We start from the raw sequence: 24,213 nt of genomic DNA on the forward strand, positions 1-24,213 counted from the left end.
GCCGGGTATGATTCTCAATCAGAGACAGCTGTCAATCGTTGTCCCTGATTGAGAATCAAACTTAGGCAGCCTGTGATTCACGTGGTTGCTGTGGGTGTTTGTATCTCTTGTCTGTATTCGTGCCACACGGGACTGTTTGTCGGTTCGTTTCGGTTTTGTCACGTTTGTTGTTTTGTATGTGTAAGTGTTCAGTGATTTTGTTCATTAAAATAATCATGGACACAAACCACTCCGCATATTGGTCTGATCCTTCTCGCCTCTCCTCCTCGTCCGAGGAGGAGGATTACGACGACCGTAACACCAAGCCTACTGCATTCATTACTTCTCAATACTGAGCTAATAAATCTTTACAGCTAAAATCCTTTTCATCTCACAGTAGTTTTCTCATTTAACTGATAAACTATTACATAGCACACAGCTGCCTGACGCTCATACAGTGTATAGGTTTTCCTCCAGAAAATGAACGTACTGTACAGTCATTGCTGATATATATGTAGCTACTATTCCCACACAATGAAAGTCAACCAGCCAGCCAGTCCAAGCAGTGTTCAGCCTTTGTAAAGGGAATACCAATCTCCCAGTAGATCAGAGAGGCTCAAAGAAGATAACAGCCTCCTCTGTAACACCAAGCATGTCCATTAGACTGCTTAAAAGAAGAGATTTGAACATTCTATTTCTTATAACATCATCAAACAACTATTTTATTGGAGATGTGTGTTGCAAATGCAGATGTTGTAAAATACTTATTTATAGTCATTCATTAGCTTTCACATGGAAGGGTGGCTCCTCCTCGCATTGCGGTGAGACCGAGATGCATTCACATCCAAGCATACATAATGAACCAATGACTCCTGGAAAATGAAAACTATGTGCAGGAACCAATTTAATTTCAAATGGATGTCATCAGAGGGCCAAATTGAATTGCTCGTCCTTTCGCATTGACATAGCTCGCCTTATGCTAGCGACCTTTCCACAGAATAGAACCTGTGTCCAGGTCTTGACACTATATAAATAAACAATGTGGGAAGATTCAATGTTGCTATCCCTCCATCTCGAAATGCATCATTAAAACCTCTTAAGGATCCGCCCCTTTTTTTCAATTTTTGCCTAAAATGACATCGGACCCAAATCGAACTGCATGTAACTCAGGCCCTGAAGCAAGGATATGCATATTCTTGGTACCATTTGAAAGGAAACACTTTGAAGTTTTTGGAAATGTGAAAGGAATGTCGGAGAATATAACACAATAGATCTGGTAAAAGATAATACAAAGAAAATAAAAAAACGTTCCTTTGTATTTTTTGTACCATCATCTTTGAAATGCAAGAGAAAAGGCCATTATGTATTATTCCAGCCCAGCTGCAATTTAGATCTTGGCCACTAGGTCAGATGACCTGACCTCCACAGTCACCCGACCTCAACCCAATTGAGATGGTTTGGGAGGAGTTGGACCGCAGAGTGAAGGAAAGGCAGCTAACAAGTGATCAGAATATGTAGAAAAGTTTGGAAAAGTATTCCAGGTGAAGCTGGTTGAAAGATTGCCAAGAGTGTGCAAAGCTATCATCAAGGCAAAGTGTTGCTACAAAAAATATATTTAGATTTGTTTAACACTTTTTTGGTTACTACATCATTCCATATGTGTCAGAAGTTAACATACACTAAGTTGACTGCCTTTAAACAGCTTGGAACATTCCAGAAAATTATGTCATGGCTTTAGAAGCTTCTGATAGGCTAATTGAAATCATTTGAGTCAATTGGAGGTATACCTGTGGATGTATTTCAAGGCCTACCTTCAAACTCAGTGCTTCTTTGCTTGACATGGAAAAATCAAAAGAAATCAGCCAAGACCTCAGAAAATCAGCCAAGTCTGGTTCATCCTTGGGAGCAATTTCCAAACGCCTGAAGGTACCACGTTCATCTGTACAAACAATAGTATGCAAGTATAAACACCATGGGACCACGCAGGCGTCATACCGCTCAGGAAGGAGACACGTTCTGTCTCCTAGAGATTAACGTACTTTGGTGCGAAAAGGGCAAATCAATCGCAGAACAACAGCAAAGGACCTTGTGAAGATGCTGGAGGAAACAGGTACAAAAGTATCTATATCCACTGTAAAACGAGTCCTATATCGACACAACCTCAAAGGCCGCTCAGCAAGGAAGAAGCCACTTCTCCAAAACCGCCATAAAAAAGCCAGACTACGGTTTGCAATTGCACATGGGGACAAAGATCGTACTTTTTGGAGAAATGTCCTCTGGTCTGATAAAACAAAAATAGAATTGTTTGGTCATAATGACCATCGTTATGTTTGGAGGAAAAAGGGGGAGGCTTGCAAGCCGAAGAACACCATCCCAACAGTGAAGCACGGGGTGGCAGCATAATGATGTGGGGGTGGTTTGCTGCAGGAAGGACTGGTGCACTTCACAAAATAGATGACATCATGAGGAAAGAAAATGATGTGGATATATTGAAGCAAAATCTCAAGACATCAGTCAGGAAGTTAAAGCTTGGTCGCAAATGGGTCTTCCAGATGGACAATGACCCCAAGCATACTTCCAAAGTTGTGGCAAAATGGCTTAAGGAAAACAAAGTCAAGGTATTCGAGTGGCCATCACAAAGCCCTGACCTCAATCCTATAGAAAATTTGTGGGCAGAAAAAAAGCGTGTGCGAGCAAGGAGGCCTACAAACCTGATTCAGTTACATCAGCTCTGTCAGGAGGAATGGGCCAAAATTCACCCAATTTATTGTGGGAAGTTTGTGGAAGGCTACTCGAAACGTTTGACCCAAGTTAAACACTGCTAAAAGCAATGCTACCAAATACTAATTGAGTGTATGTAAACTTCTGACCCACTGGGAATGTGATGAAAGAAATAAAAGCTGAAATAAATAATTCTCTACTATTACTCTGACATTTCACATTCTTAAAATAAAGTGATGATCCTAATTGATCTAAGACGGATTTTTTACTTGGATTAATTGTCAGGAAATGTGAAAAACTGAGTTTAAATGTATTTGGATAAGGTGTATGTAAACTTTCGACTTCAACTGTACCTGTAAATACATACACTACCGTTCAAAAGTTTGGGGTCACTTAGAAATGTCCTTGTTTTTGAAAGAAAAGCGGGATGCGGGCCTAGACAAAGTTGCAAAGAAAAAGCCATATCTCAGACTGGCCAATAAAAATAAAAGATTGGCAAAAGAACACAGACACTGGACAGAGGAACTCTGCCTAGAAGGCCAGCATCCCGGAGTCACCTCTTCACTGTTGACGTTGAGACTGGTGTTTTGCGGGTACTATTTAATGAAGCTGCCAGTTGAGGACTTGTGAGGCGTGTGTTTCTCAAACTAGACACTCTAATGTACTTGTCCTCTTGCTCAGTTGTGCACCGGGGCCCACTCCTCTTTCTATTCTGCTTAGAGCCAGTTTGCGCTGTTCTGTGAAGGGAGTAGTACACAGCGTTGTACAAGATCTTCAGTTTCTTGGCAATTTCTCGCATGGAATACTCCTGATACTCAACTCGTCTAAAGAAGGCCAGTTTTATTGTTTCTTTAAATCAGGACAACAGTTTTCAGCTGTGCTAACATATTTGCAAAAGGGTTTTCTAATGATCAATTAGCCTTTTAAAATGATAAACTTGTATTAGCTAACACAACGTGCCATTGGAACACAGGAGTGATGGTTGCTGATAATGGGCCTCTGTACGCCTTTGTAGATATTCCATAAAAAATCTGCCGTTTCCAGCTACAATTGTCATTTACAACATAAACAATGTTTACGCACTATTTCTGATTAATTTGAGGTTATTTTAATGGACAAAAAATTTGCTTTTCTTTCAAAAACAAGGAAATTTCTAAGTGACCCCAAACTTTTGAAGGGTAGAGTACATACATAAATACATACAGTCACACACTATCACTCTCTGCCACACACAGTTTCACACACTATCACTCTCTGCCACACACAGTTTCACACACACAGTTTCACACACACACACCTCTAACTAAGGCCTGGGACAAACACAAACACACACACACACACACACACACACACACACACACACACACACACACACACACACACACACACACACACACACACACACACACACACACACACACACACACATCTCCTGCAAACCACAAAGCCCAGAGGGGGATGTTTGTATGCATTAAAAGGGACAGTGAGGGAGAGACAGTGATGCCCATATCCTTGACCCTTCATTCCCAAACCCCCATCCTGCTGATTTCTCTGCTATGGATCTGACACCTCAGCGCCTCAGGCTTCTTACCGCATCACTCACATGACTGGCACAGTAGCCCTGCCGCAGCAGAGCCTGCCAGTTCAGCTACCCTACCTTTGATCTACAGATGAAGGATCTTCATTTGATCACTCTTTTGTTGCTAAGAATGTTTCTGTAAAGCAAGAAATGCAAACTTGTAGTGTATTTGAGTTTTAAAAAGGCTAGTAAAGTTTGTATTTTCCACTTTTAACATTTCAGACTTGATTTCCCCTAACGGAAAATGTATCAACCCCTACAAAAATGTATAATAACCCCTACAAAAATGTATATGAATTATAATTCACATAATTCACATTCACAAACTGGCTCAAATTAAGATCCTACATCGGTAGCCAAACACAAGTTAGCCGGTCTTTCCGAGCACTGGCTAGCGGCAAATTTTGGTCCTCCTTTTTAGTGACGCTTGACTTTGAAGTGGGGAGCCACCGGGAAGGGGTCTGAGTGGCTATCAGAGAGGACCTTACACCTTGGAAGGCCCGGGGAATAAGAGCACAACTGACTGGGGAGTGTTTGCTGTAAGATGAAAAAGATTATACCATGCTATTTCTTAAAGACACACTGAGAATGTTTACATGGACAGTAATAATTCGATATTAAACTGCTTATGGTTGTAGGCAGATTATGCAATAGTGCTGTAAACACCTTACTTTGCTTATCTTAAATGGCATGAGGTCAAAATCAAAGAAAGCATACGCTGATTAAAACTGGTTTTCTGACTGGTTGCATCACTGCCTGGTACGGCAACTGGTCGGCCTCCGACCGCAAGGCACTACAGAGGGTAGTGCGTATGGCCCAGTACATCACTGGGGCTAAGCTGCCTGCCATCCAGGACCCCTACACCAGGCGGTGTCAGAGGAAGGCCCTAAAAACTGTCAAAGACCCCAGTCACCCCAGTCATAGACTGTTCTCTCTGCTACCGCATGGCAAGCGGTACCGGAGCGCCAAGTGTAGGACCAAAAAGCTTCTCAACAGCTTTTACCCCCAGGCAATAAGACTCCTGAACAGGTAATCAAATGGCTACCCAGACTATTTGCATTGTGTCCCGCCACCCCCTACCAACCAATCCCCTCTTTTACGCTGCTGCTACTCTCTGTTTATCATATATGCATAGCCACTTTATTAACATGACCTACATGTACATATCACCTCAATTAGCCTGACTAACCGGTGCCCCCACACATTGACTCTGTACCGGTACCACCTGTTTATAGCCTCACTACTGTTATTTTCACTGTCATTTTACTTTTTTCTTTTCTTAAAAACGTATCTATTATTTACCTAATACCTATTTTTTACTTAAAAATGGCACTGTTGGTTAGGGCTTGTAAGTAAGCATTTCTCTGTAAGGTCCACACCTGTTGTTTTCGACGCACATGAATAAACTTTGATTTGATACTTCTTTTGAGTTATTAGGACATGTAAAAACTTTAAATCGGGTATATATGATCTGCACATGTTCTAGGATCAGCCGACCAAGCCTCCCTCTTTAGCACGAGTCAATTGACTTTGGAACAACTGAATGTATGTGTCTTAGAAGTAGTATATACAAACAGTATAAGTCTTAATCAGGATCAAATATGCTTCCCAAAAATGACATGATAGAACGTTTATTTTGATTGGCAATTTTCTGCATTTAGCGGTGTCATCAGGTAGCCTGACTTCAGATGTGTCCACTGAAACATGATTATTAGGGAAATCATTCTTCTTGCAAAGCATGTAAACGTTTTAATCTAACTATTGTATTCATCTGATTATGCACAATAATCACATTATTGTGTGCATGTAACCATACTCACTGCAGAGCAAGCAGTAGGGCTGTCAAAGGTGCAACAGTGCATATCAGAGGAGAGGGGGTTGAGCTAGAGGAGCTAATGCTGATTACAGTGCAACTGAATCGAAGTTCATTGTGCAAACACATCGATGGTGACTGAGAGGGCACTGGTATTATATCTCTGGTAGGTGTAATTACAGTGTCTTGTTCCCTTTGATAATGCGTTAAACAGGTCCTGAAACAGATGAAACAGGTCCTGAAACAGATGGGAGTCCTCTGTGTGTGTGTGTGTGTGTGTGTGTGTATGTGTGTGTGTGTGTGTGTGTGTGTGTGTGTGTGTGTGTGTGTGTGTGTGTGTGTGTGTGTGTGTGTGTGTGTGTGTGTGTGTGTGTGTGTGTGTGTGTGTGTGTGTGTGTGTGTGTGGTTCTTACCGTTGCTCTGGGGGTGAAGAGGGAGACAGTGTCTGTTCCGCACTCACAGGTCAGTCTCAGAGTAGGAAAGCCCTGAAGCCTGCCAAAAACACAAACTCAGTCAGAACTCTACGCTCTCTTTCTCACCACAGTCCATGAATAATAAACGTCATATTTATAGAGGGCCAGGCCTGTAAAACACAATAAAACCCAGAGTATAAAATGGCCACATGGATAGATCTATTCCACAGGCCAGGAGGGACAGTTAAAATGTAAAGAGCATCAACACTACAGTTTGAGAGACTAGAGCAAGTAGTAAGCTGTTTTTCACCGAGCAGAGTGGTCAGTTCTTCAGTCAACTCCAACAAAATTCCAGGTGCTACGTGTGACCTTGAGCACTGCGGCAGAATACTGAGAGGGGGAAATAAGAAAGGACAATATGCTGGGAGTGGATGACAAGATGTATACACAATGTAGCTACTGGGTCTGATTCTGAGTCAGTGAGCCAGTCAGTCTCTCTCTCTCACTTGGCAGGCATGGTAAAATACACAGACTATCAATAGCCAGCACTTGCTCTGCAGAATGAATGATAGCCCTCCATGAACAGGTGTGTGCAGCAGGCGTCTAGTCTACAGGCTGATCTACAGCCCCAATCATATAAATCAAATCAAATAAACATGGCCCGGGTCTCCTCTCCCTATAAGATGATATCCCAGCCAATACCTTACATTTCCATGTAATGATGAGCAATGGCATCTCCAGTTTCCTTTTATCATTTGGAGGGCTGTTCTACAATAGCGGCAGAAGGGAAACAGCCTTGGCGGTGCCAACAAACAATTTCAATATAGCCATTTATATTTGTTAGGGATCCCCATTAGATGATGCCAAGTCAGAAGCTACTCTTCCTGCGGTCCACACACTTTAAGGCACTTACATCACACATAAAACAAAATATAAAACAGTACATCATATAACATTATTACACCACTACATATCCACAATATAAAATGTATAATACCGCCATACAACAATATTGTGCAGAGCTGTTGTGAAGGAAGTTGTCAAGGAAGTGAGTTTGTGTTTATAAAGAAAGAACCGCCCTCCCCTACAGTCAATCAATCATGTCAATTTCATCATAGCGATTGCTGGTTTTTGCTACTGCATTTGAAGAAACTTTCAAAGTAAAGTTTCTGGATTGACTGACCTTCATGTCTTAAAGTAATGATGGACTGTCGTTTCTCCTTGCTTATTTGAACAGTTTTTTCCATAATATGGACTTGGTCTTTTACTAAATAGGGCTATCTTCTGTATACCACCCCTACCTTGTCACAACACAACTGATTGGGTCAAACACATTAAGAAGGAAAGAAATTCCACAAATTAACTTTCAACAAGGCTATACCTGCTAATTGAAATGCATTCCAGGTGACTACCTCATGAAGCTGGTTGAGAGAATGCCAAGAGTGTGCAAAGCTGCCATCAAGGTAAAGGGTGGCAACTTTGAAGAATCTCAAATATAAGATACAGTTGAAGTCAGAAGTTTACATACATCTTAGCCAAATACATTTAAACTCAGTTTTTCACAATTCCTGACAATTAATCCAGGTAAAAATTCCCTGTCTTAGGTCAGTTAGGTTCACCACTTTATTTTAAGAATGTGAAATGTCAGAATATGTCACGACTTCTTCCGAAGTCGTTGCCTCTCCTTGTCCGGGCGGTGTTCGGCGGTCGACTTCACCGGCCTTCTAGCCATCATCGATCCATTTTTCATTTTCCATTGGTTTTGTCTTGTCTTCCCACACACCTGTTGTCAATCCCATTCATTACCTGTTGTGTATTTAACCCTCTATTTCCCTTCATGTGTTTGTCAGAGATTGTTTTATGTCAAGTGTTGTTTTATTGGTGTATAGGTGCGCGACGGGTCCTCGTACCCATTTTTATTTGATGTATGTATATTTCTCGTGTTTGGAGCATGTCATGGACATTTATTAAAAGTCTCCATCTACACTTCGTTTACTCTCCTGCGCCTGACTTCCCTGCCACCTATACACACGACGTTGACAGAATAATAGTAGAGAGTGATTTATTTCAGCTTTAATTTCTTTCATCACATTCCCAGTGGGTCAGAAGTTTACATACACTCAATTAGTATTTTGTAGCATTGCCTTTAAATTGTTTAACTTGGGTCAAACGTTTTGGGTAGCCTTCCACAAGCTTCCCACAATAAGTTGGGTGAATTTTGGCCCATTCCTTCTGACAGAGCTGGTGTAACTGAGTCAGGTTGTAACGGCAGATTTCCTCCTCTTCGTCTGAAGAGGAGGTGTTGCAGGGATCGGACCAAGATGCAGCGTAGTTAGTGTTCATCATGTTTAATAACGACAAAACCGTGAACACTACAAAATACAAAATAACAAATGTGTCAAAACCAAAACAGTCCTATCTGGTGCATAGAACACAAAGACAGAAGACAACCACCCACAAACCCCAACACAAAACAGGCTACCTAAATATGGTTCCCAATCAGAGACAATGACTAAAACCTGCTTCTGATTAAGAACCATATCAGGCCAAACATAGAAACGTGAAAACTAGACACACAATGCCCACTCAGCTCACGTCCTGACCAACACTAAAACAATGAAAACACAAAAGAACTATGGTCAGAACGTGACACAGGTTAGTATTCCTCCTTGCTCGCACGCAATTTTTCAGTTCTGAGGTCAGGGCTTTGTGATGGCCACTCCAATACCTTCACTTTGTTGTCCTTAAGCCTTTTTTGCCACAACTTTGGAAGTATGCTTGGGGTCATTGTCCATTTGGAAGACACACAGCTTTTCATGTTATGTCGATATAGGACTCGTTTTACTGTGGATATAGATAGTTTTGTGCCTGTTTCCTCCAGCATCTTGACACGGTCCTTTGCTGTTGTTCTGGGATTGATTTACACTTGTCGCACCAAAGTACGTTCATCTCTAGGAAACAGAACGCGTCTCCTTCCTGAGCGGTATGACGGCTGGGTGGTCCCATGGTGTTTATACTTGCGTACTATTGTTTGTACAGATGAACGTGGTACCTTCAGGCGTTTGGAAATTGCTCCCAAGGATGAACCAGACTTGAGGGGGTCTACACATTTTTTTTCTGAGGTCTTGGCCGATTTCTTTAGATTTTCCCATGATGTCAAGCAAAGAGGCACTGAGTTTGAAGGTAGGCCTTGAAATACACCCACAGGTACACCTCCAATTGACCCAAATTATGTAAATTAGCCTATCAGAAGCTTCTAAAGGCATGACGACATTTACTGGATTTTTCCACGCTGTTTAAAGGCACAGTCAACTTAGTGCATGTAAACTTCTGACCCACTGGAATTGTGATACAGTGAATTATAAGTGAAATAATCTGTCTGTAAACAATTGTTGGAAAAATTACTTGTGTCATGCACAAGGTAGATGTCCTAACCGACTTGCCAAAACTATAGTTTTTTAACAAGAAATTTGTGGAGTGGTTGAAAAACGAGTTTTAATAACTCCAACCTAAGTGTATGTAAACTTCTGACTTCAACTGTATATTTAAATTTGTTTAACACTTTTTTGGTTACTACATGATTCCATATGTGTTATTTTATACTTCTGATGCAGTCACTATTATTCTAAAATGTAGAAAATGGTAAAATTAAAGAAAAACCCTGGAATGAGTAAGTGTATACAAACTTTTGACTGGTACTGTACACTATATATTTGCTACTGCTCAACAACAAAAAATCTCAGTCAACCAACAGCCTATCGACCAAACAATCGACCAGTCGACTAATTAGGGTCAGCCCTAGAGAGCAAGAGAGTCTGCATAACAAAACAGTAATGTCTGTCCCATTAGTGACCCAAATGAATGTTGGCTTCAATGACAGTACCTAATAAGACTTATGTAATTACTCGCAATTATTTGAGCAGCCCATTTCCTCCTCAGAGAGTGTGGACAGCCACTGGACCTCCAGCTATAAACACAAGCCAAGGAAAATGATGGCCATCAGCACATGTTTAAGAAACTGCTAGAGCAACATTCCCACACTGGGCCGGAGTAGTATAGTGTGCTCCCCTGTGTGTGTGACTAGAGGAGATGGATGACGTGGGGATGGGATGGTCAGCCTTCTGAGGAGATATGCTGAGGAGATGTTACTATATAAACCGTCTCAATCAGTATGTGTTATAAACAGGCCTGCTGTAATTTGGCCCTGGTCGTGATCGCTCACCCTCAGTATTATTTTAACTGTCTGTGGGCCTCTTTCAGTGTGTGTGTGTGTGTGTGTGTGTGTGTGTGTGTGTGATGAGGTTTTTCCAAGCAAGCCGATGATAACTGGGCATCTTGAGAGACGTACTACACATGCTCCATTACACTGGGTGAACTATGGGAAATAGAACTTCCTCCTCCTGCTGCAGCTGCTGCTGCCTTAACTGAAACCAGGCCTGTGTGATGTGTGTCAGTGTGTGTCAGCCCCACTCCACCAAGCTTCAAGGCCAGCCGTGAGATAAAAGTCTGAGGTAACCTTTGAGAAGCGGCCAGACCAAAACACACTGCGTGTCTTCCTCTGTTCATAGAACCAGCCAGACCAAAACACACTGCGTGTCTTCCTCTGTTCATAGAAGTAGCCAGACCAAAACACACTGCGTGTCTTCCTCTGTTCATAGAAGCAGCCAGACCAAAACACACTGCGTGTCTTCCTCTGTTCATAGAAGCAGCCAGACCAAAACACACTGCATGTCTTCCTCTGTTCATAGAACCAGCCAGACCAAAACACACTGCATGTCTTCCTCTGTTCATAGAAGTAGCCAGACCAAAACACACTGCGTGTCTTCCTCTGTTCATAGAAGCAGCCAGACCAAAACACACTGCGTGTCTTCCTCTGTTCATAGAAGCAGCCAGACCAAAACACACTGCGTGTCTTCCTCTGTTCATAGAAGCAGCCAGACCAAAACACACTGCATGTCTTCCTCTGTTCATAGAAGCAGCCAGACCAAAACACACTGCATGTCTTCCTCTGTTCATAGAAGCAGCCAGACCAAAACACACTGCGTGTCTTCCTCTGTTCATAGAAGCAGCCAGACCAAAACACACTGCGTGTCTTCCTCTGTTCATAGAAGCAGCCAGACCAAAACACACTGTGTGTCTACCTCTGTTCAAGAGAGAGTGAGACAAATCAAGTATTCACACAAAAGGGCCGGAGCCGGGAGTGGGAAATGCTCTGGAGCAGCGGTCTGCCGTAGAAAGGGCTGTGATCTTGCTAGCAGTGGAGAGCCGTGGAGACTCACTGGAGACTGGAGGGAGAGTAGTCGTATTCTAATAAGAAAGCTGGAAGGAGGTGTTGACAGGCCCATGGCGTGCTGTTGGCTGTATTGGTGTATCATTAGCCCCAGGGGAAAGAGGTGCGGTAGGCAGCTGCCCCTGTCACAGAGCCCCTCCAGCTGTGAGGGTGGCAGAGGGATGTCACTGTGGCACAGGAGGGCACAGGGCAGTCAGCTGGGCCTCTAACTAAGGCCTGGGACAAACACACACACGCACGCACACACACACACACACACACACACACACACACACACACGCACACACATGCGCACAGGCCCAAACTCCTTTCCAGTCCCAAACCCGGCCTGCCAGGGGACAGTGAAATTGAAAAGGGATATGGAACAAAGTACATCTGGATGAGATGAGGGGATGATTACTTAATTTCAAAGCGCTGAGATGCTATTGATCACTCTCAGAATAAGCCCTCTGGTTAGAACAAAATGTCTCCATGCCCTGCAGGGCTGGATGTGTATGAAATATATCCAGGCTCCAATGGCTGTCTGGACTGCTTGGCAAGGTGGTGGTTACTAGAGGGCTTTCACCACAGTGGGTTAATACAGCATGAAGACAGGACTCTGGGTTCTTGCTCTCATCCTTATGTAGGGAGCCTTGGGTTCAACAGCTGTTCTTCCTCGTCTCTCTTTTCCAATACAGCCTTATACATTTCGCTGTTCTCATCTTCAGGGCCCAGTGGTGTTCTCTCTCCAGGGTCTCCAAGCGTTGTTTTTTTTCTCCAGGGTTTTCTGAGGCCAGGGATCCTCTGCTGTTCTCCCTGCTTAATCCTGCTCCGAGTACAGCAGGGTAACTTCAGTCCACAAATCCCCAACAGCTGCATTGGTGCTGTGGCCCCTCCAGCCATCCAGCCCCTCCCACTCTAACCACATCCCCACCTCTCCTCACTCAGAGTTCTAGTGGAGGATGGGGTTACACCACAGGGCATGACGCCACCGCCCAGGAATGCAATGAGGAAGGAGCCGTGGCTGATCCCATATCACGGTACAACGTGAGGGAGAGGCAATGGGAGGATGGATCCCATGATCCATGAGCCACGATCAGTAAAACCAACGTACTCCCTTGTTAATGGAGCTCCATGCCAATAAGACTCCATGACTTGTCACACCCTGTTCGGTTTCACCTGTCCTCGTTATTGTCTCCACCCCCACCAGGTGTCGCTTGTTTTCCCCAGTGTATTTATCCCTGTGTTTCCTGTCTCTCTGTGCCAGCTCGTCTTGTATGTCTCCAAGTCAACCAGCATTTTTCCCATTCTCCTGCTCTTTGCATTCTCCTTTTTCTAGTCCTCCCGGTTTTGATCCTTGCCTGTTTCTGCCTGACCATTCTGCCTGCCTTGACCACGAGCCTGTCTGCCACTCTGTACCTCCTGGACTCTGATCTGGTTTTGACCATTTTGCCTGTCCACGACCATTCTCTTGCCTACCCCTTCGGATTAATAAACATTGTAAGACTCCAACCTCTGCCTCCTGTCTGCATCTGGGTCTCGCCTTGTGCCTTGAAATGACTTGTGTCAGGTACTTATCAGAGTAGAATGGACGCATAATCGAAGACTGGGGGGTTTGGAACTGCTCTGATTACAGTGTAATGTGTGGTGAAATCACGGAGTGCTACCTCATATCTGTCAGAAGGCCAGGCACTGTAGCTGTGCTGATTTATGTAAAACACGTCTGTAGATCTCTGCTCAATGGAGCATTAGAAGCTGGAACAGAAATCAATGAGCAGCCTTGACTATGCTGTTACATTCTACATGGGAGGCAATGGCAATCATAGAAAGGCCGTGCACTACACCATTGTTCACATTTCCAATAAATGTGATGATCAATATTCAGAAATAACTTTGGTTATAACTCCAGAACTTTCATCACGCATGCCTGTCCCCTATTCCCACTGATTAGTATTTGTATATACTGTATGTGTCCTTTGGTTTCCATGGTCTTGTTGATTATTGTTACAATGAACCGTTGGTGCGTGTGAGTACCTGTGCTGTGTGTTTTGGGCTTTTGTGCCCTTGTGGATTGCGCAGATCATTACAGGTCTCGTCCCGTGTGTTAATCATTGTGTGCATGTGTTATTTATTCAAGGTACTCCTCGCTCTTTTGTTTGGGTTTCAACCCTGTGTTTTTGTTACGTGTTTGTTTGGTCTTCGTCCCCGTGCCCTTACACGGCACGCCGTAATTTGGGCATAATGAAAAACTATTACGCATTCCTGCGTCTGTCTCCCGATCCTTCATGCCAACGTAACAACACGCTTACTAATAAAAACATAATAATGAGATGCAGCCATTTGCTGTTAATGAGGAGCGAGAAAATCAGTTTTTTCGGGTGGGAATCTAAAAGAATTACAAATAGGAATATATTTCCTATTTATTTTATTTTCCCAACCATTGGAGAATAAATTCCACACCTTTTCTGGCTGTGATGGGTTCAAAATTCCTGAAGTAGCCATACAACAAATTGTACTGTGGAGGTTTGGAAGTTTTTTGGTTGATTATGTTTTATGGATTTACTGAATTATCATGTGACTTGTTTGTTCTCAGTTAATCATTTTGAATGAGACCCTGGTCTCAATTGGGCTCCCCTGAATAAATAAAAGTAAAAAATAATAACAAAAATACGATGTGCATCTCTCATGTAATTGGGCCTATAGTAGCCTAGTAAATAGAAAGGCTATGTATTTCAAGTTTTGCTGTATGCAATCCCATAGGCAGCGCAGTTCATAGGTGAACATCAAGAAAGTTGATATTTTACTTTGAAGTAGCCTATATAAATTCAGCAAAAAAATAAACGTCCTCTCACTGTCAATTGCGTTTATTTTAAGCAAACTTAACATGTGTAAATATTTTTATGAACATTGTCACACCCTGACCTTAGAGATCCTTTTTATGTCTCTATTTTGGTTTGGTCAGGGTGTGAGTTGGGGTGGGTATTCTATGTTCTATTATTTGTATTTCTATGTTTTAGCCAGGTAGGGTTCTCAATCAGGGACAGCTGTCTATCGTTGTCTCTGATTGAGAACCATACCTAGGTAGCCCTTTCCCACCTGTCTTTGTGGGAAGTTGACTTTGTTTATGACACCTAGCCTTTAGCTTCACGGTTTGTTTTGTAGTGTTTATTGTTTTGTTCGGAGTCTTTTCTAATAAAAAGAAAATGCACGCTCACCACGCTGCACCTTGGTCCAGTTCTTTCAACGGCCGTGACAGAACTTCCCACCACCAACGGACCAAGCAGTGGTAAGGAGGAGCAGCGTGTTCAGGATTCATGGACTTGGGAGGAAATCCTGGACGGTAAGGGACCCTGGGGGCAGGCTGAGGAGTATCGCTGTCCACGGGAGGAACTGGAGGAAGCGAAAGCAGAGCGGCAGCGTTACGAGGGAACACGGCTAGCAAGGAAGCCCGAGAGGCAGCCCCCCCAAAACAATTGGGAGGGGACACACGGGGGTTTGGCTGAGTCAGGGTGGAGACCTGAGCCACCTCCCCGTGCTTACCGTGGCGAGCGTCGTACTGGTCAGACACCGTGTTATGCGGTGGAGCGCACGGTGTCTCCAGTACGCGTTCTTAGCCCGGTGCGCTACATTCCAGCTCCCCGCATCTGCCGGGCTAGGGTGAGCATCCAGCCAGGACGGGTTGTGCCAGCCCTGCTCTCCAGACCTCCAGTGCGCCTCCTCGGCCCAGTATATCCTGCGCCGGCTCTGCGCACTGTGTCCCCGGTACGTCTGCATAGCCCAGTGCGTCCTGTGCCAGCGCCCCGCCCTGCAGGGTGAAGATAACCACCCAGCCAGGACGAGTTGTGCAGGCTCTAAGCTCGAGACCTCGAGTGTGCCTCCACGGCCCAGTGTATCCGGTGCCTCTGCCAAGGACAAGGTCTCCTGTATGTCTCTCCAGCCTGGTGAGCCCTGTGGCAGCTCCACGTACCAGACTGCCCATACGTCTCCTCACTCCAGTGATGATCCATGGCACGAAGCCTCCAGTGATGATCCACGGCACGAAGCCTCCAGTGATGATCCACGGCACGAAGCCTCCAGTGATGATCCACGGCACGAAGCCTCCAGTGATGATCCACGGCACGAAGCCTCCAGTGATGATCCACGGCACGAAGCCTCCAGTGATGATCCACGGCACGAAGCCTCCAGTGATGATCCACGGCACGAAGCCTCCAGTGATGATCCTCGGCACGAAGCCTCCAGTGATGATCCACGGCACGAAGCCTCCAGTGATGATCCACGGCACGAAGCCTCCAGTGATGATCCACGGCAAGAAGCCTCCAGTGATGATCCACGGCAAGAAGCCTCCAGGGATGATCCATGGCACGAAGCCTCCAGTGAGGAATCTTGGCACGAAGCCTCCAGCGACGGTCTCCAGTCCGGAGCTTCCAGCGACGGTCCCCAGTCCGGAGCCTCCAGCGACGGTCCCCAGTCCGGAGCCTCCAGCGACAATCTCCAGTCCGGAGCCCGCAACGAGGGTAACCAGTCCGGGGTCCGCAACGAGGGTGCCCAGTCCGGGGCCCGCAACGAAGGTGCCCAGTCCGGCGCACCAGAGGTGCCACCAAAGTGTGGTGAGCCAGTGGTGGAGCGGGGTCTGCGTCCCGTACCTGAGCCGCCACCGGGGATAGATGCCCACCCAGACCCTTCCCTATAGGTTTAGGTTATGCGGCCAGAGTCCGCACATTTGGGGTGGGGGGGGACGGGTACTGTCACATCCTGACCTTAGAGATCCTTTTTATGTCTCTATTTTGGTTTGGTCAGGGTGTGAGTTGGGGTGGGTATTCGATGTTTTGGCCAGGTAGGGTTCTCAATCAGGGACAGCCGTCTATCATTGTCTCTGATTGAGAACCATACTTAGGTATCCTTTTTTCCCACCTGTCTTTGTGGGAAGTTGACTTTGTTTATGGCACTTAGCCTTTGGCTTCACGGTTTGTTTTGTAGTGTTTATTGTTTTGTTCAGCGTTTTTTCTAATAAAAAGAAAATGTACGCTCACCAGGCTGCACCTTGGTCCAGTTCTTTCAACGGCCGTGACAGACATAACAAGATTCCACAACTGAGACATAAACTGAACAAGTTCCACAGTCATGTGACTAACAGAAATTGAATAATGTGTCCCTGAACAAAGGGGGGGGGGGGGTCAAAATCAAAAGTAACAGTAGGTATCTGGTGTGGCCACCAGCTGCATTAAGTACTGCAGTGCATCTCCTCCTCGTGGACTGCACCAGATTTGCCAGTACTTGCTGTGAGATGTTACCCAACTCTTCCACCAAGGCACCTGCAAGTTCCCGGACATTTCTGGGGGGAATGGCCTTAGCCCTCACCTTCCGATCCAACAGGTCCCAGACGTGCTCAATGGGATTGGGATCCGGGCTCTTCGCTGGTCATGGCAGAACACTGACATTCCTGTCTTGCAGGAAATCAAATACAGAACGAACAGTATGGCTGGTGGCATTGTCATGCTGGAGGGTCATGTCAGGATGAGCCTGCAGGAAGTTTACCACATGAGGGAGGAGGATGTCTTCCCTGTAATGCACAGCGTTGAGATTGCCTGCAATGACAACAAGCTCTGTCCGATGATGCTGTGACACACCGCCCCAGACCATGATGGACCCTCCACCTCCAAATTGATCCCGCTCCAGAATACAGGCCTCGGTGTAACGCTCATTCCTTCGACGATAAACGCGAATCTGACCATTCCTCCTGGTGAGACAAAATCGCAACTCATCAGTGAAGAGCACTTTTTGCCAGTCCTGTCTGGTCCAACGACGGTGAGTTTGTGCCCATGGGCACAACAGGCCTACAAGCCCACAGTCTAGTCTCTCTCAGCCTATTGCGGACAGTCTGAGCACTGTGGAGGGATTGTGCATTCCTGGTGTAACTCGGGCAGTTGCTGTTGCCCTCCTGTACCTGTCCCGCAGGTGTGATGTTCGGATGTACCGATCCTGTGCAGGTGTTGTTACACGTGGTCTGCCACTGCGAGGGCAATCAGCTGTCCGTCCTGTCTGCCTGTAGCGCTGTCTTAGGCACTCACAGTACGGACATTGCAATTTATTGCCCTGGCCACATCTGCAGTCCTCATACCTCCTTGCAGCATGCCTAAGGCACGTTCATGCAGAGGAGGGACCCTGGGCATCCTTCTTTTGATGTCTTTCAGAGTCAGTAGAAAGGCCTCTTTAGTGTCCTAAGTTTTCATAACTGTGACCTCAATTGCCTACCATTGGTAAGCTGTTAGTGTCTTAACGAACGTTCCACAGGTGCATGTTCATTAATTGTTTATGGTTCAATGAACAAGCATGGGAAACAGTGTTTAAACCCTTTACAATGAAGATCTGTGAAGTTATTTGGATTTTTACGATTTATCTTTGAAAGACAGGGTCTTGAAAAAGGGACGTTTATTTTTTTGCTGAGTTTGCGCTACCACTGTATAAAGCCTACTGTAATTTCTATTTGATTTGAGTAGCTTAGACAATGTTTCAGTCCATCATATTTAGGTTGGGTGAAAAATCGATGCAAAACATTGTTGAATTCAATCGTTCTGCTCACAGGTCCAAAACAATGTGACATTGTTTTCTCTTTCAGAAACTGTCACAGTCCTTTGCCAATAAGCATACATTACTGCAAAAGATGAAAACATTCTACCAACACAGTAAATAGAACTGTAGCTTATGTAAAATATTGAAATGTATGGACAGGCTATTGCTGTGCGATAGGAGCGTGACGTCATCAGAGCCTATACCAAGGTAGGACATAGAAACACAATCTATTGAACTAAATATTGAAAAACAATTCATATTTTGCATAGAAGTGAGGGCTGTAGCATTTAGACTACTTTTAAATTGTTTCAAATATACAATCAATCTTACAGAATGTGCTGAAAGGCACTCGCTATAGGCAGCATGCATATTTAGTTTGAAAAAGTCACTGCAAAATATCACAACATTTTGCCCACACCTCCACAGAAATGTAAACATATTTACCATTGCTCTTCCTTTTAGAAACTGCAGTTGAGTGCATTTCCCAGAATGCTCGTTCACGCACACAAGTTTATGACAGTTATTTATAACGGGAAAAGTTAAATGTATGGCGTGAGACAAGTTAATAAAGCTCAATATTTGTACAACATTTTTCAGAAATGCCGCACACAGATATTTTGTGTGAAATTTACACAACGTTTATAAATGAGGCCCCTGGTCAGTGCATTCATGTGTAGGTTCATGTGTTGTACTATGAGTTGTACAGTCCATCACAGGAAGTTGGTGGCACCTTAATTGGGGACAATGGGCTCGTGGTAATGACTGGAGCGGAATCAGTCGAATGTTATAAAATACATCAACACATGATTTCCAGATGTTTGATGCCACTCCATCTGCGCCATTCCGGCCATTATCATGAGCCGTTCTCCTCTCAGCAGCCTCCACTGGTCAGTCCATGCAGTATATCAGTGAACTAGCCTATAACTCAGAGCTCAAGAGTTGTACAGAGAGCTTCTCTCCAGCTCTGGTCTGTCTAATCCCCCACCTTGTTGTCTCACCATGGCATCAGCTGGAGAAGTACTAGAATAAGGAGGACATTATTTATCTCTTCAAAGCCTTGCCATGAACTGGAATGGTCTTTGTAAATCACCACTCTATGCTATTTTACTACTGTAGCTCAGGGGCTCAAAGTAAAGCAAATGTTGCAAATGTCTCCTGAATAGGCCAACTGAGCACACACCGAGCCACATGAACTACGGCCCTGGCTGACAATGTCATGAAAATGAAGCCCGCACATCAATGAGGCAGAAGGACGTGTGGTGTTATGATTCTGAACGGTCAGATAGCTAGCAACAGTGACAAGAATCTGGCATGTAGGGAATCATGTAGGTGGCTCATTTCAGCTTGTTTTATCTTGTCATTTACATTTTAGTCATTTAGCAGACGCTCTTATCCAGAGCGAATTATAGTAGAGTGCATACATTTTACATACTGAGACAAGGATATCCCTACCGGCCAAACCCTCCCTAACCCGGACGACGCTATGCCAATTGTGCGTTGCCCCATGGACCTCCCGGTTGCGGCCGGCTGCGACAGAGCCTGCGACAGAGCCTGAACCCAGCCCAGCCTGGGCGCGAACCCAGAGACTCTGGTGGCGCAGCTAGCACTGCGATGCAGTGCCCTAGACCACTGCGCCACCCGGGAGAGTTGTCATGTCTAGGGTTGCAAAGCTACCGGGAATTTACCAAAGTCACAGGAATCTTCAGTAATTTGTGTAATTAACAGAAAATCTATTTTTTATATCTGTGCCCATATTGTCCATTAGTTTCTAGTAGAGGAAGGCTATTTTCTCTTGAACCATATGGTCTAATTAATGAAAAAAGCATCTAATCAACAAATTCATTATTTTCAATTAACTCTGCAACTCTTCCAACTATTAACTTTTTTTTACAACTGTCACCAGTTTGTAAAATATTAGGCAAAAACATATCTGCAACGCTGACCGTCAACACTGGGGCCCCTCAGGGGTGCTTGCTTAGTCTCCTCCTTTACTCCCACGACTGCATGGCCAGGCACGACTCCAGCTCCATCATTAAGTTTGCCGAAGATATGACGATGGTAGGCCTGATCACCGACGACAATGAGACAGCCTATAGGGAGGAGGTCAGTGACCTGGCAATATGGTGATCAGGCTTATCATGCCCTCTTCACGCCTGTCTTGGTGTGTTTGGACCATGATAATTTGTTGGTGATGTGGACACCAAGGAACTTGAATCTCTCAACCTGCTCCACTACAACCCGTCGATGAGGATGGGGGCGTCCTCGGTCCTCCTTTTCCTGTTGTCAAAAATTATCTCCTTTGTCTTGATCACGTTAAGGGAGAGGTTGTTATCCTGGCACCACACTGCCAGGTCTCTGGCCTCGTCCCTATAGGCTGTCTCATCGTTGTCGCTGATCAGGCCTACCACTGTTGTGTCGTCAAAAAACTTAATGATGGTGTTGGAGTCGTGCTTGGCCAACACGGGTGTACAGGGAGTACTGGAGGGGACTAAGCATGCACCCGTGAGGGGGCCCCGTGTTGATGATCAGCGTGGCAGATGTGTTGCTACCAACCTTTACCACCTGTGGGAGGCCTGTCAGGAAGTCCAGGATCAAGTTACAGAGGGAGAAGTTTAGTCCCAGGATCCTTAGCTTAATGATGAGCTTTGTGGGCACTATGGTGTTGAACGCTGAGCTGAAGTCAATGTATAGCATTCTCACATAGGTGTTCCTTATGTCCAGGTGTGAAAGGGCAGTGTGGAGTGCAATAGAGATTACATCATCTGTGGATCTGTTGGGGCGGTATGCGAATTGGAGTGGGTCTAGGGTTTCTGGGATAATTGATGTGAGCCATGACCAGCCTTTCAAAGCACTCCATGGCTACAGACGTGAGTGCTACGGGTCGGTAGTCATTTAGGCAGGTTACCTTAGTGTTCTTAGTGTTCTGTGGTGTTTTTCCTATTTTGTTGCATTACAACCTGTAATTTAAATTTATTTTTATTTGGATTGGACATACACAAAATATTCATGGACATACACAGAATAAATGAAAAATATAACTTGTTTTTAAAAAAAGAATGAAAAGTTGTTTGTGCATTTGTATGCACCCCCTTTGCTATGAAGCACATAAATAGATCTGGTGAAACCAATTACCTTCAGAAATTTTTTCAACAAAAAGTCCACCTGTGTGCAATCTAAGTGTCACACGATCTGTCACATGATCTCAGTATACAGTTGAAGTCGGAAGTTTACATACACTTCGGTTGGAGTCATTAAAACTCATTTTTTAACCACTCCACAAATTTCTTGTTTTAACAAACTATAGTTTTGGCAATCAGTTAGGATATCTACTTTGTGCATGACAGAAGTAAATTTTCCAACAATTGTTTACAGACAGATTATTTCACTTATAATTCACGCTATCAGTATTCCATTGGGTCAGGAGTTTACATACACTAAGTTGACTGTGCCTTTAAACAGCTTGCAAAATTCCAGAAAACTATGTCATGGCTTTAGAAGCTTCTGATAGGCTAATTGACATCATTTGATTCAATTGGAGGTGTACCTGTGGATGTATTTCAAGACCTCAGAAAACAATTTGTAGACCTCCTTAAGTCTGGAACATCCTTGGAATTAATTTCCAAATGCCTGAAGGTACCACATTCATCTGTACAAAAAAATTGTACGCAAGTATAAACACCATGGGACCACGCAGCTGTCATACCGCTCAGGAAGAAGACGCGTTCTGTCTCCTAGAGATGAACGCACTTTGGTGCGAAAAGGGCAAATCAATCCCAGAACAACAGCAAAGGACCGTCTGAAGATGCTGGAGGAAACAGGTACAAAAGTATCTATATCCATAGTAAATCGACTCCTATAATCGACATAACCTGAAAGGCCACTCAGCAAGTAAGAAGCCACTGCTCAAAACCGCCATAAAAAAGCCAGACTACGGTTTGCAACTGCACATGGGGACAAAGATCGTACTTTTTGGAGAAAAGTCCTCTGGTTTGATGAAACAAAAATATATATTTTTGGTCATAATGACCATCATTATGTTTGGAGGAAAAAGGGGGAAGCTTGCACCAGAAGAACACCATCCCAACCGTGAAGCACAGGGGTGGCAGCATCATGTTGTGGGGGTGCATTGCTGCAGGAGGGACTGGTGCACTTCACAAAATAGATGGCATCATGAGGACGGAAAATTATGTGGATATATTTAAGCAACATCTCAAGGCATCAGTCAGGAAGTTAAAGCTTGGTCGCAAATGGGTCTTTCAAGTGGACAGTGACCCCAAGCATACTTCCAAAGTTGTGACAAAATGGCTTAAGGACAACAAAGTCAAGGTATTGGAGTGGCCATCACAAAGCCCTGACCTCAATCCCATAGAAGATTTGTGGGCAGAACTGAAAAAGCGTACCAGCTTTGTCAGGAGGAATGGGCCAAAATTCACCCAACTTATTATGGGAAGCTTGTGGAAGGCTACCCAAAACATTTGACCCAATTTAAACAATTTGAAGGCAATACTACCAAAAACAAATTGAGTGTATGTAAACTTCTGACTCACTGGGAATGTGATGAAAGAAATAAAAGCTGAAATAAATCATTCTCTGTACTATTATTCTGACATTTCATATTCTTAAAATAAAGTGGTGATCGTAACTGACCTAAGACAGGGAATTTTTACTAGGATTAAATGTCAGGGATTGTGAAAAACTGAGTTTAAATGTATTTGGCTAAGGTGTATGTAAACTTCCGACTTCAACTGTATATACACCTGTTCTGAAAGGCCCCAGATTCTGCAACACCACTAAGCAAGGGGCCCCACCAAGCAAGTAGCACCATGGAGACCAAGGAGCTCTCAGGGACAAAGTTGTGGAGAAGTACAGATCTGGGTTGAGTTACAACAAGAAAAAATCTGAAACTTTGAACATCCCACGGAGCACCATTAAATCCATTATTAAAAAATGGAAAGAAAATGGCACCACAACAAACCTGCCAAGAGAGTGCCGCCCACCAAAACTCACGGACCAGGCAAGGAGGGCATTAATCAGAGAGGCAACAAAGAGACCAAAGATAACCCTGAAGGAGCTGCAAAGCTCCACAGCAAAGATTGGAGTATCTGTCCATTGGACTACTTTAAGCCGTACAATCCACAGAGCTGGGCTTTACAGAAGAATGGCCATAAAAAAGCCATTGCTTAAAGAAAAAAATAAGCAAACACGTTTTGCTGTTCACCAAAAGGCATGTGGGAGATTCCCCAAAAATATGGGAGAAGGTACTTTGGTTAGATGAGACTAAAATTGAGCTTTCTGGCCATCAAGGAAAACGCTATCACTGGCGCAAACTCAACACCTCGCATCACCCCAAGAACACAATCCCCAAAGTGAAGCATGGTGGTGGCAGCATCATGTTGTGGGGATCTTTTTCATCGGCAGAGACTGGGAAACTGGTCCGAATTGAAGGAATGATGGATGGTGCTAAATACAGGGAAGTTCTTGAGGGAAACCTGTTTCAGTCTTCCAGAGATTTGAGACTGGAACGGAGGTTCACCTTCCAGCAGGACAATGACCTTAAGTATACTGCTAAAGCAACACTTGAGTGGTTTAAGGAGAAACATTTAAATGTCTTGGAATGGCCTAGTCAAAGCCCAGACCTCAATCGAATTGAGCATCTGTGGTTGCTGTACACCAGCGGAACCCATCCGACTTGAATATTTTGCATCTTCAAAGTGATAGGCATGTTGTGTAAATCAAATTATACAAACCCTCAAAAATCTATTTTAATTCCAGGTTGTAAGGCAACAAAATAGGACAAATGCCAAGGGGGGGTGAATGCTTTTGCAAGCCTCTGTACAGACCCGATCAGGGACAGGTTGAAATTGTCAGT

The 24,213-nt window shown here is 44.4% G+C and overlaps 1 protein-coding gene across 3 annotated transcripts in view; it reads right to left on the reverse strand.

The window, feature by feature from the left end:
• Positions 1-24,213, reverse strand: part of LOC129862376 (tetraspanin-9) — a 322,087-nt gene that overhangs the window by 227,188 nt on the left and 70,686 nt on the right. For 2 of the 3 annotated variants that reach the window (XM_055933974.1, XM_055933972.1), the window contains one exon: positions 6,506-6,584. The gene's annotated coding sequence lies outside the window, so the exon portion shown is untranslated. Of the gene's footprint in view, positions 1-6,505; positions 6,585-6,815; positions 6,896-24,213 lie in introns of all 3 variants that reach the window. The other variant, XM_055933975.1, reaches the window with a different exon arrangement.

The sequence above is a fragment of the Salvelinus fontinalis genome, chromosome 9 (genome assembly GCF_029448725.1).
Source record: "Salvelinus fontinalis isolate EN_2023a chromosome 9, ASM2944872v1, whole genome shotgun sequence".
Classification (NCBI taxonomy): Eukaryota; Metazoa; Chordata; class Actinopteri; order Salmoniformes; family Salmonidae; genus Salvelinus; species Salvelinus fontinalis.